This window comes from Sitophilus oryzae, unplaced genomic scaffold (assembly GCF_002938485.1).
Source record: "Sitophilus oryzae breed Bouriz unplaced genomic scaffold, Soryzae_2.0 scaffold_476_pilon_pilon, whole genome shotgun sequence".
Classification (NCBI taxonomy): domain Eukaryota; kingdom Metazoa; phylum Arthropoda; class Insecta; order Coleoptera; family Curculionidae; genus Sitophilus; species Sitophilus oryzae.
Genome location: NW_022147058.1, coordinates 373097 through 385553, shown reverse-complemented (window position 1 = coordinate 385553; position 12457 = coordinate 373097). Strand labels below are relative to the sequence as shown.

Sequence of the window (12457 nt, the reverse complement as noted above, 5' to 3'; positions counted from 1 at the left end):
GTTAAAAGATTAAACGTCTCGAGATGTATGGATAACCTTCAAAATCGTAAATATATTGTAGAATGATGTACACCCAACCCCTTTCAAAATCCGACTGATTTGATAAATGTGTCAAAGTATGTCTACCGTTCTACGACTTCGATACTATCAGTGTTGCCATATGAAGTTTTGAAAATTTCCTGAAGCCTGGCACTGTCAATCTACCAACAAAAAATATTCTTTTAAAATATTTATCTGATGATACTTTTAGAAATGCCAAGTTTGAGAAAACAAATTAAATACACACTAAATTGTGTCCAAAAATATGCTTTCTAAAAATGTATTTCCTCGATAGAAACCTTAATGTTAGAGAATATTTCCTAGACCTGGCATCTATGGCCATATTCTTTCCCACCACTTGATTTGTCTTAGCTGATTGGTTTCACCCCGCCTCTATAAAATTTGGAAGCCATGCATTTCTCTTCCCCACGTGTCGCCACCAAACCAAACGAAACTCTTGAGTCATAGGCGTACTAATATTTTATTTCCATTTAGATTTAGTATTACAGCCAATTTAAGTTTAAAAGTTTTGCTTATGAATTCTGTAAAATTTAATTTATTAGAATTTTAATAAGAATCTTTTTATGACAGCTGACAATGTTTAAAATGGGAACAGTGGAACAACGCCTTCACCACGCTGCTTCTTAAGCCCCATACATACTCAATATAAAAAAACTCATCGACATGATCAAAAAGTTTTATGATCAAGCGGGTTTTGTATCATAAATAAAAACAGATAAACAATTTTTATGTAAAACGACCTTTAAAATTAACATTATAAACATTATAAAACTGTTAGGTGGCATCGTATTTATGATTCTAATAGTGCTACCCTTTGGGGGGTGTGAAATAAATTACTTATTATAATAATACTGAATTTATGCGGGGTGGTATAACTAGTGTTATAACGGTTGTAGCTATAGTATTACGGGCAACCAACGGTCCAGCTACGTCGAAACACCGGTTCCCATTAGAACACCGAAGTTAAGCAACGTAAGGCGATACTAGTGGATAGACGGGTGACCAGTTCGAAACTTTGTATCGTGCTGTTGTCCAATAAAGGCAAAAGTGTAAAATATATTGACACACACTGCTCATTCACGCCGGTTCGAGGCCGGATGAGATCGGATATCTCGTGAGTAAGAGTCGATTTAGACACTTGCTCGGTCATTGACCGAGGACCGCTGTTCGGATTACTTTATAGTATTACATTATAACATTATCATGTCATAATATTATGAAATAATATTTCCTACTACCAATTTTCTTAATATTGGTACAGCAAACTTATCAGTATAAAGTTTTACTTATCTTTATCCTTTTTATTGCTATTTATAATTCTGAATACGAGGATAAGAAATTTTAGTTTTCAGTACGCCTATGACCGAAAGCAAACGTCTACCTCCCGCTTCATCAGCGGCCATAATTGGATGGAATCAGGGATGAGTAAATATAAAGGACCCTAAAATTAATAAATTTTGCTCCTCTGCTGCAACACGTAAGAAATATTTATTGATGGATCAGTATGACAGAGAAGTAATAAAAAGGCCGTTTTTATGAATAACAAAATGGTATTTGAACATCATATTATAATCATATTGAATTGACAATGGATTAATTTATCAGCTATCTGCAGAAAATTGACAATAATAATAAAAACATGACACATGGCAATTAATATAATTCCAAATTAAAAATCGATAAGAGTTCTTATTCATAATAGTAATACAGATATATTTCAAAGAACTTTACTTAAAATTAACTTTTTTAATTTTGTACTAGTTTATAGCACTTGGTGGTATAACTTAACAAAATAATATCAATCATTAAATAAAGCATAAACGAACCAATAAATAAACAAAAAGGTTAATTTGTTTAATAAAACGTACAACGTACGGCTTTGTATGCCGATTGTGTGTATGAAGAATAAAGTCAACATTTGTTCAGTACAATACGATATACCGAAAGAGAAAAGACTATAAAATACGGGAGAAAAATGAGAAGTTTATTACCTATCCACTTAGTCCGGATCGGTCGACAATAGAATTTGTGATATTTACAACATTATGTAATTAATTGATTATCGGTCCTTATTATGTAACTGAGGATGTACGTAACTAAGTATTAGAGCATATTTTTGGTTAGTTTATTTAATGAAGCGTACACACGGCTTTGGTTGCTGTTCTCGTGTGTCAACGTGTTCAGTACAATACGATATATTGAGAGAGATGCTGATGCTCTATTACGTAGACACGTACATCCCTAGTTGCATAATAAGACAGATAATCTATTAATTACAAAACGTACTAAAAGCGCAAATTCTGTTGTCGAACGCTGTAATCAGTATGATTACAGATTAAATAATTATGGAGGTGCATATGAAACATTAAACGATTCATCATTGTGTTAAGTTATACCACGTAATTTAACAAAAAGATCAATCATTTAATGTCTCACTTCACACTGGCTCACTCCATTATTATTTAATACTGTTTAGAATGGTCGACAATAGAATTTGCACTATTTACTACGTAATACAGCATATTTTTTAGATAATGTACACACGGCTTTGGGTGCCGATTGTAGTGCACAGAGTCTATAGACTCTGTGATTGTATAAATGAACAAAGAGAAAAGAGCAAGAATTTTCCCAAGCGTATGAAGTTGAGCTCCGGATTAAGTGGATAGATAATAATTTTCTCTCCCCGACTTACAAGATTGCCATAGCGATTCACTTCTAGACATGTAGGTAAATGATGACTAAAATAAACGACCCAAGATTTTCTCTTGCCGACCAGTATATTATCGTAGTCTTAAAGAAATTAGAATAAAATAAACTATGTTAAAAATCTTCATGTATACTACAGAAATGAAGATAATATATCTAAGCTAAATGTAATCTATTACAATTGTAGTAAAATGAGTAACTAATTGTCGAAAATCCAGATCCAACCCTAGATGCGACATTTTTTTGAAACGTCTACTTATGCGGTTTGAAATTTTGATGCAAAATCTGGCAATACCGCTCAGAAGAAATGTACCCACCCATACCCACCCAACTTTTTTCTCTTTTTAATACATTTGATTTGCCATTAAGCTGCCTAAGCATCACTGTCTTACATCGTTAAAACTTATACAGAGTTGACCTGTCCTGATGTATACATACCTAATAGGTCTCTAGGAAACAGAAAGAAACTTTATTGAACAACAAAATAAAACTATTAAAACAAATTATATTACATAATATTAATAGCTTCCCGTATATAAAGCGTTTGACGCCTAGGGAGTAGTGCAAGGTACAGCTTGCCTACTAGAGCCGTTCGGTATACAAAGGAAGGTAATGTGGCTAGCACTACGCTTCAACCGCCTATTATTTCTCGAAATTTCGCGTTACCTCAGGATTGTGAATCCCAAGTACTCATTTAAGGCTGAATCGACCTAGGTACCCAAACTATTTTTATTTTAATAAAAATTGTCGGCTGATGAAATGCCGGGTGTGAGATTCGAACCCACAACCTTGAGATTGGTAGACGAGAGCCTGTACCTCTACGCCACCGGACACCTTTTAGCAATTATAATACATAAGAAACGAAAATAAAACTAGAAAACCCAAATATGTCACATAATAAACAAAAATAAAACAACAAAAACAAAATATATCACTCAAGAAAAAATCAAAATAAATTAAGCCGCACGCTACTGACCCGAATCTGCCGTAACTGTGTGTTGTCGCTAAAAAAGCTACGACACTGGTTACTTTCTGTTGATGGAAACGCAAATGGCGGCGTGCGTGAGGATATGCGCGTAGCGTTCCCGCCAAAGCGAGTCGGCGTGCCTTGGCGTGCCGTGTGATTTATATGCCGTGCTTTGTATCATGAGACGGCTCACCTCCAGTGGTTTCACGCCCGCGGCTGCTCGCGCACAGACAGATTCCAGAGTGAACGTGCGCGCACAGCCGTTTTACACTTGAGCATTTTCTGGAGGATCAGTGCGTGCGTGCTCAAGTCTAAACGCACCATTAAGATGGTATGTGCTTAGGTATGTGTATAAATTTAATGAGATCAAAATGAACCTTCACCATATTATCAAGATAATAAATAATAATTTTAATTTTGGCATTACAGGAAACAAGAAATTAAATAAATTAAGAAAAGAATATCAAAGTACAGGATATTAAATTTTCTATAAAGATTAGATTCTAAGATTCTACGACATGAATCCATATCCCTTCTAAGAGAGAAAAAGTGAAAACATAAAGCTTATTTTAATCTTATCAGCATTCTTCGATAAACTATGTGCCCAAGCAATTGCTATTATTATTAACCCACTAACTTGATATTTTTAAGAAATTATGATACAATTACACTACAATTCAAAACTAGGTAATGTTACCTCTATTTCATTTCTTTGTACCATGCCTCAATCTTATCATTTGATTTGTGCTATAAAAACTCGTCATGCGGTATAGTACTTCAATACATATAATTGATATACCTTAATCAACAACTTGATGTAATAAATGTATCATATTGATGATACAAAAATTTAATAATAGTTTAAAAACCAATAAGAAAAAAATCCGTAAATGATAAATTTTAAATCTATTGTAAATATATAAATAAATGATATTATTATTACAATATTATATTATTGACAACCTGATTACAATTATAATACCTCAACTTCACAATTCCATTATCCTTCTTACCTTAAGTTTTAATCAAGATAAATCTGAAATTATAAAATGAATTATACAATTTGGTGCATTATTACTGAACACTCAAAAAAATCATTTGTTTTCTACTGTAAATAATTCGAAAATAAACTGCCATTTGGCAACATCGACGATGTGCGCTTGCGTAGTATCGATATCGATGATCAAATGCAGCAAATGCAGGCTTAGGTGTGCCTTTATTTTCTAGCGTAAGTCGGCGTATCGGCGTAACGGCATGAATGATTCTGAATAGATTTCCAGTAATTCTATTGGCTGAAACATTCATCTGTCAGAAATTTTATCTGTCAAATTCATCTGTCAAAATTTCAGCCAATAGAATTACTGGAAATCGATTCGTCAATAGATGCCGTTACGCCGATACGCCGTTTTCTTTTTAGGATAGTGTGTGGCTGCACCCTCAAGCACAGAATATCTAGCCATTATCTTAGCTACGCAACAGAAGTTCTCGTTACATGTATAAAATTTCCAGAGTAGCAAAAGGAGACAGGCTTTAAAAAGTCTGTCTCCAAATCAGATATTTTGATGTAGTAGTTTCGCAACTACAAATAGAGGGCAATAAATTTAAAAGAAAACAGTTTTCTACAAACAAAATTTAAAAGAATTTTGTGCAGTGTTGCCATTGTGTAATTCATATCGCAATACTTCCTGATAAAGCCTACCTTCAAATTTGCTACATCATTTAAACATATTAAAATAGATCAGAGCTGTTTTTTTCAATTTGCCATGTCAGTTGGAATTAAATCTTATGAGCTAAATTACAATCACTTCCTGACGTTTGATTGTATAATTGAATCCTGAATTTTCATTGTAATTCGGCGACAATATAATAAGTATTGTTCTACTATTATGATACCACTTCCTGACGTTCGATTGTGTTCATACCAAGTTCATATCGTATAATCGGAAAAAAAAACGGCGTTAGCGATGGCTATGAAATGAATATAGCTGTCATTTTATATATAAATTTATATGGGAAATGTCATCGATCGTCCTTTTCCAGCCAACTGGACGCCGTTTTTTTCGGTATCATACGGTATTTGATAGATACTATTTTTCATGACATTACAATATTATAGTACCATGAAGCATATCAAGTGATACTATAATATAATACCATATTACGATACATGGCGTTCGATTGGGCTTAAACTTGATATACTATATCTTCAGTGACATTGTAATATCATGGTACCATGGAGCATATAAAGTGGTACCTTCTATAGTACTATATTTGATGATATAGCAATATTAGGTACATGGCGGCAATAGGGCTTAAACTTGGTATACTACGTATTTTCGGTGACATTGTAATATGATGATACTATGATGCATATCATCTGGTACCATAATATAGTACCATATTATGTACATGGCGTTCGATTGGGCTTAAATTTGGGATACTACGTATCTTCGGTGATATTGTAATATTATGGTACCATGGAGCATAAAAGAGGTACCATATTACGATACTATTTCCTGGCGTTCGATTGGACTTAAACATGTTATACTACGTATCTTCGGTTACATTGTAATATGATGGTACTATGATGCATATAAAGTGGTACCTTAATATAGTACCATATTTCAATACCATTTCCTGGCGTTCGATTGAGCTCATATTTGATATATACTTGCGTATTTTTGATGACATGCATTATGGTACCATGAGCATATCAACTGGTACCATAATATAGTACTATATTACGTACATGGCGTTCGATTGGGCTTAAACTTGGGATACTACGTATTTTCGGTAACATTGTAATATGATGGTACTATGATGCATATAAAGTGGTATCTTAATATAGTACCATATTACGATACCATTTCCTGGCGTTCGATTGGGCTCAAACTTGGTATACTACGTATCTTCGGTTACATTGAAATATGATTGAACTATGATGTATATAAAGTGGTACCTTAATGTAGTACCATATTACGATACCATTTCATGGCGTTCGATTGTTCTTAAATTTGGTATACTACGAATCTTCGGTGACATTGCAATATTATGGTACATTAAAGCATATCGAGTGGTACCATAATATAGTACACTATTATGATATTATTTCCTGGAGTTCGATTGGGTCCAAATTTGGTATACTTGCGTTTCTTTATAAAGATTTGTTTAATTAATAATTTTAATTTATTCTACGAATTTTAATTTATTGTTCGATGTAGTTACAGCAACTTTTATGCCGAACTAATATATTATTAATTGTATCTGTCATTTTTTAAAATCTACCTAGGTCTATATAAATAATGTGGCAAACGGAAGAAATTTGTTATTATAGTATTTTTTAGTTAGTTAACATTTTTTGTACTGCATTTTAATAAATTATTTCCATTATTATTAAACTTATATTTCATTACTAACGTTCCAGCATTAATAAATATTACTATCAATCGCCCTGTATATTATTAATTTTAAAGGTAATTAAAGGTATTTTCTTAGTTAACATTATAAGGTAGTGTATATAAAAAATGTATATGTTTTGTAATAATAGTCTGTTCGTTTTCCTGGTATTATCGATTCTGAACCGTCCTAGAACTCTCCAGCGCATGCGCAAATGAAATAATGTCTTCCTATTCCCTTCTGCGCATACACGTCACAATTCTAGGACGGTTCAGAATCGGTAATAACAGAAAACGAACAGACCTTAATATGGCTTAAACCAGACTTAAAACTATTTTAATAGCCAAAGGAATAATTAATATAAGTGTATCTGACAAGAAAGAAGAATAGAAAGAAACACATACTGAATTATACACAATAAAAAAGAATGGGATGCCAATTCAAGTCTTTTTTTGAATCTGGCAACTGCTGTATATGTAGCCGAGTTATAAGGCCGTCGACGAGCCGTCGATCCAAAACCGAAAGTTCAAAATTTCTAATTTCTGATTATTTTACTGATTATGATATTGTCGTCAGCTATCTAGTATTCTATTTGTGCAATTTTAGCTCTTTCATCATAGATAAATGCAACAAGTTTGGATTGGAAAGCCCGTAAAAATTTTGGTCATGAAATTATTTTGGGTCGCGACCGTTATTCGCGTGATCTGGCGCTGCTATAGCGGTCGCTAAGAACAACGGCAAACAAAACAGAAATAATTGAATAAACAATATTTGGCGATATAATTCCGGAAAAGCCGAACCGCTCCTGAAATTTTCAAAGTTTTGGGTCGCGACCGTTGCAAGAATAGCGGCCTAATAGTGTTTACATTGTCCTTATGGGGTACACTTTCCAATCTAAACTTGTTTCATTTATCTATGTCTTTCTTCATTTCGAGTATTTTTCTGTTGCGTAGCTAGATACATGCTAGATATTCTGTGCTTCAAGGTTAGCCACACGGATCCACACCTTTACCAAAAAGGGTAAAATATCTATAATGATAACTAGATGAGACTCTAAACTGCCAATCATATATAAAAAATATGATTCTAGTGTCACCAACGGAATAAATTAAAAATGAAAATTTTAAAAAACATTTTATTTGTAAAATTTACACGATTATTATAGGAGCTTTGTTCTCCTTGTACTTATTCAACACTATACTTAATAACTTATTAAACGGTAAACTCTGTAAACTGTTGAAAAGTTCGTCTATATGGCCGTGTAAATTGCGTTTACACTTAGAGCTATCTGAACGGCTTGTGAGAATGCGATCTAAAGCCACCTGCATAGCAGGATCGCTTTTAAGAAAACATTCATTTTAGACTCATCTCGACTTCTAATCTCTTTGTGGTAAATAATCAATGCCGAAACAATCCCAAATAAGTGCTGAACGTTTATGGCTCTCGTGGATTCGATCTGGGGTATGGCGGATATGCTATTTAATGAGCTCGGGTAGAGCATCGAGTAGATTTCTTGATCTTGGTGATTTAATGGGGCTGAGTACGCACCACCTTTAGTGAACCCTGCAATAGGTGTTGTTGCTTCCCATTGCTATTGCACCTGGTGGTAAAATACCCTGTCTTTGTTGAGCTGCTATACATAAATTCGAGTCTCTCCGATACCTATAAATAAAAAGAGAGCATGTCTGAACAAATAGTTTTTATAAATATAAATAAATATTACTTTACCCAGTTTGTAATGCACCTCAAGAGTGCATCTGAGTGATATTCGGTTCCTTTTAGATATAAAATAATTCTCACAGCAACGGCGGTCAAAAAATTGGCAACAAATTGTGGTGCAATTTTAGATAAATCCTTCAATCTTTCTTCTGGATTCGATGATAAATGGATATAATCAAATACGTGAGCTTCGGCAAGCTTACAACTAGAGGCTGATGTTTCCTAGAACCATTAATAACTTTATTGAAAAGTCTATACATACCTATCTCATAATAAATTTACCTAACTGCTGCATCCACGCATTGGCACACATAAGAATATTAAGCACTTGGAATTCCTACAGTTAAAGGAGACTAATTTTACTTAAAATACCCAGTTCTAATGTTCGCAGTTATTGGACTAAAGGCTCAGAAACAACGTATTTCTTGTGGCCTCGTTTGAAATACTATTCATTTTACTCAAATAATATCTGCAAAGTTCCAATTCGACCAAAGGACTCAGGGCATGAGACCTTTATTTCCCTTCTATCCGATTCCCAAAATACAAACCCCAAGCCATGAGATCCAGAGATAAATCGAGCATACTTTTATATTTGTGCTTCTCGAACATAGTAATTCGCCTATAAAAAAAATATAATACTCTTTATCAACAGACAAATAAAAGTAAATCACTTAAATTACATGCCTATTTTCTTTAGAGCCTCTTGAGCGCACAGTGGATACTCTATTTTCCTCAGAGTTTGTTTTAAATTGACTTCCAGAAGACCCTGACATAATTTTTAAACAAATGTAACCATAAATTTTATGATATTCAAATATGTAAACAAACACTTGTGTTCGATGGCAGCCAATGGTGCCACCACACTAATATAAAAACAACTAACTTTTTACGACTCCAATTACGAGCGCGTTTTAAATTTAAATTGATTCAATAGGGCAAAGCACCGTAAGAATTAAAAGAACGCATATAAGAGTACGAACAAAGAATCTCGTTGAGTGTGGCGAAGTTAAAAGGGATGTTAATTTCGAAAAACGACTCAAAAGTAGGTCGTTTTGCATCCTGAGTGCAGCTGGCAATTACCGGTAAACGTTGTTTTGATCCAGAAGCGCTTATTTAAACGGCAGGTTCTAGAAGTGGGTTATTATCCGGTAAAGACAGCTAGTCTCTGGATCACGTATTCAGATCATCATTTAGCGATTATTGTTTCAAAAAGTGCGCCACAGTCATGGAAGTTCTTCAAAGTTTGTTTCTTTATTTGTATTTCGCGCTGTTTTCAGCTAGTTTGGGTGGTATGTGGTGGTACCCATAACAGAAGAAGACCCAGTAAGTAAAATATTTCTAGAATTTAGGGATGTTTTCAAAAATAACATTTATAAACTCTTCGTTACAAACCTTCTATATATACAGGAATTTAGAAATTTAAATCCTACAAGTCCAAATTACTTATACGAGAGGTAATTAATTAAATACATAACACTATACTATTCTGTATTAAATAGAATTTAATTCTAAAATTTGATGAATATCACGAGATTTTGATCAAGTAATAATTATTCAATTTAAAAAAATCATTTTGAATTTTAAACGATTTGACTTGCTTAAAAAAATGGTTTGTTCCATTTTATTAAAATTTTAGATTAGAGGCACTTATTTGATAAATAAAAATGGGCATATTAATGATTAAAAAACAATAAAATTAATAATATTTGTAAGTTGCGTTTCAAACGGTTTTTTTTTCGACTATTGGCAACAGTGATATAGATATTAAATTTGAGATGATGCATTCTATCGATATAAGTAAAATATCGATGAATGCAAAATATACTTTTCAGAATAAATTGATAGAAGTCTAAAATAAACTATGAAAGATCATTATTTACTTTACAATATTCCTTTATCAATGTTTCATAGCGATTTTATCAATTTCTCAGAGATTTTTATGTACAAAAACAAATACCGTATGATCGAAAAAAAACCGGCGTCCAGTTGGTTTGGAAATGAGGATCGATGCATTATTCCCCATATAATTTTACATACCGAATTTGGTCATTTTAGAAGTGTGTAGTCTGGATTTTAACGTGTGAGACAGAATAATATAAAGACTGCCGATAGAGAGAGAGAGGCAAAATCAAAAGCAGCATACAGTGTTGCCGGTTATTATGTTTGTAGGAAAATTTTGTGTAGAAAAAAATAAACTATTTTAAAAAGTCATGTATACTACTGAAATGAAGATAATATATCTAAGCTAAATATAATCTATTACATCTGTAGTAAAATTTGTAACTAATTGATATTTAATCAGGTTCCAATCCTAAGATGCAACATTTTCCATAAAGCATACTACTTGTGCAGTTTCAACTTTTGATGCAAACTGGCAATACCGCATAGAAGAAATGTATCAACTCAACTTTTATCTCTTTTTAATACATTTGATTTTCCATTAAGCTCCCTAGATCACTGTCTTACACGTTAAAATCTAGACCACACTTCTAAATGACCAAATCGGTATAAAAATAACAAAGGATCTTCATTTCAAAGCCATTGCTAACGTTTTTCAATCATATTGTAGATAAAGATGTAATAAGTAATAATCATTCAAACTCTCATTTCTTACAGACATTGATAGCAATGCATCAAGTACCGCAATGGCACTGCATGAGATACAGAAAATTTGATAATCAGACGATGTAAAGCTTATAAAAACAGCCTAAGGTTAAGAAGAAACTAGACCCTCATTTATAGTTCACCACCTGTATATAATCAAATATTTACCATTAAGTTTATTTATTTTATATTTATTTTATGTAAGAATGTAATCTATAACAGAAATAAAAATGCTTTGATGATTTTTTCACGGTTTTAATTTTTTATCAGGTTTTTAACAAAAAACTATATATAAACTTATAAGTACACAAAAAAAGAGAAAAAACATATAACAACGTGTATTTGATTTCTGTACCGTTTTGTTCAGATTATGGCTATACAAGTATAGCTTTTAAAGCACCAGATATTCAGTATATATACAGTGTCGCTCAAAAATTACTCAAATAATAATTTTCTAAAATTTTATCTGTGACACTGCATATATATTTTTGTTATAACTCCAAATCACGTATTTTGATACAAATAAAATAAAATCTACATATTATTAAGCTATTCATTTTATTTCTTGTAATAAAATATGTTCAAGTCTTTGTCGCAACAATGATTTGTGAGAAAATTCCGTTTTAGGCTCTGTGAAAAATTATCTTTACAAAAATCTATTTATTACAACTCAAAAAAAAACATTTTTATGTATTTTTTCATTATTTTTATATAATATACACGTATTTCTCACATGAGCAGAAAAATAGAATTTTCAAAATCTTGTTTAGTTAATTATTATGGAGGGGATAAGAGTGGGGATACAGATTTTTATACTAATTAAAAAAAATGGTTGAAACAGGGCTTTCGTAACGAGGTAAATTTGAATCCGATTTTTACGCGATTTTTGTACTAAATTTAATCTTAATTTGGCACTTATTTTATGTTTTAAGGAAGAGAATGCCCTTTACAACAGATATACAGGGTCACTTATATGTATGGAAACGATCGATTATTAGGGTAAAA

The 12457-nt window shown here is 32.4% G+C and overlaps 1 pseudogene; it reads right to left on the bottom strand.

Moving 5' to 3' along the window:
• Positions 1–8277: 8277 nt before the first annotated feature.
• LOC115886241 lies at positions 8278–9621 on the bottom strand (annotated as a pseudogene).
• Positions 9622–12457: the final 2836 nt, after the last annotated feature.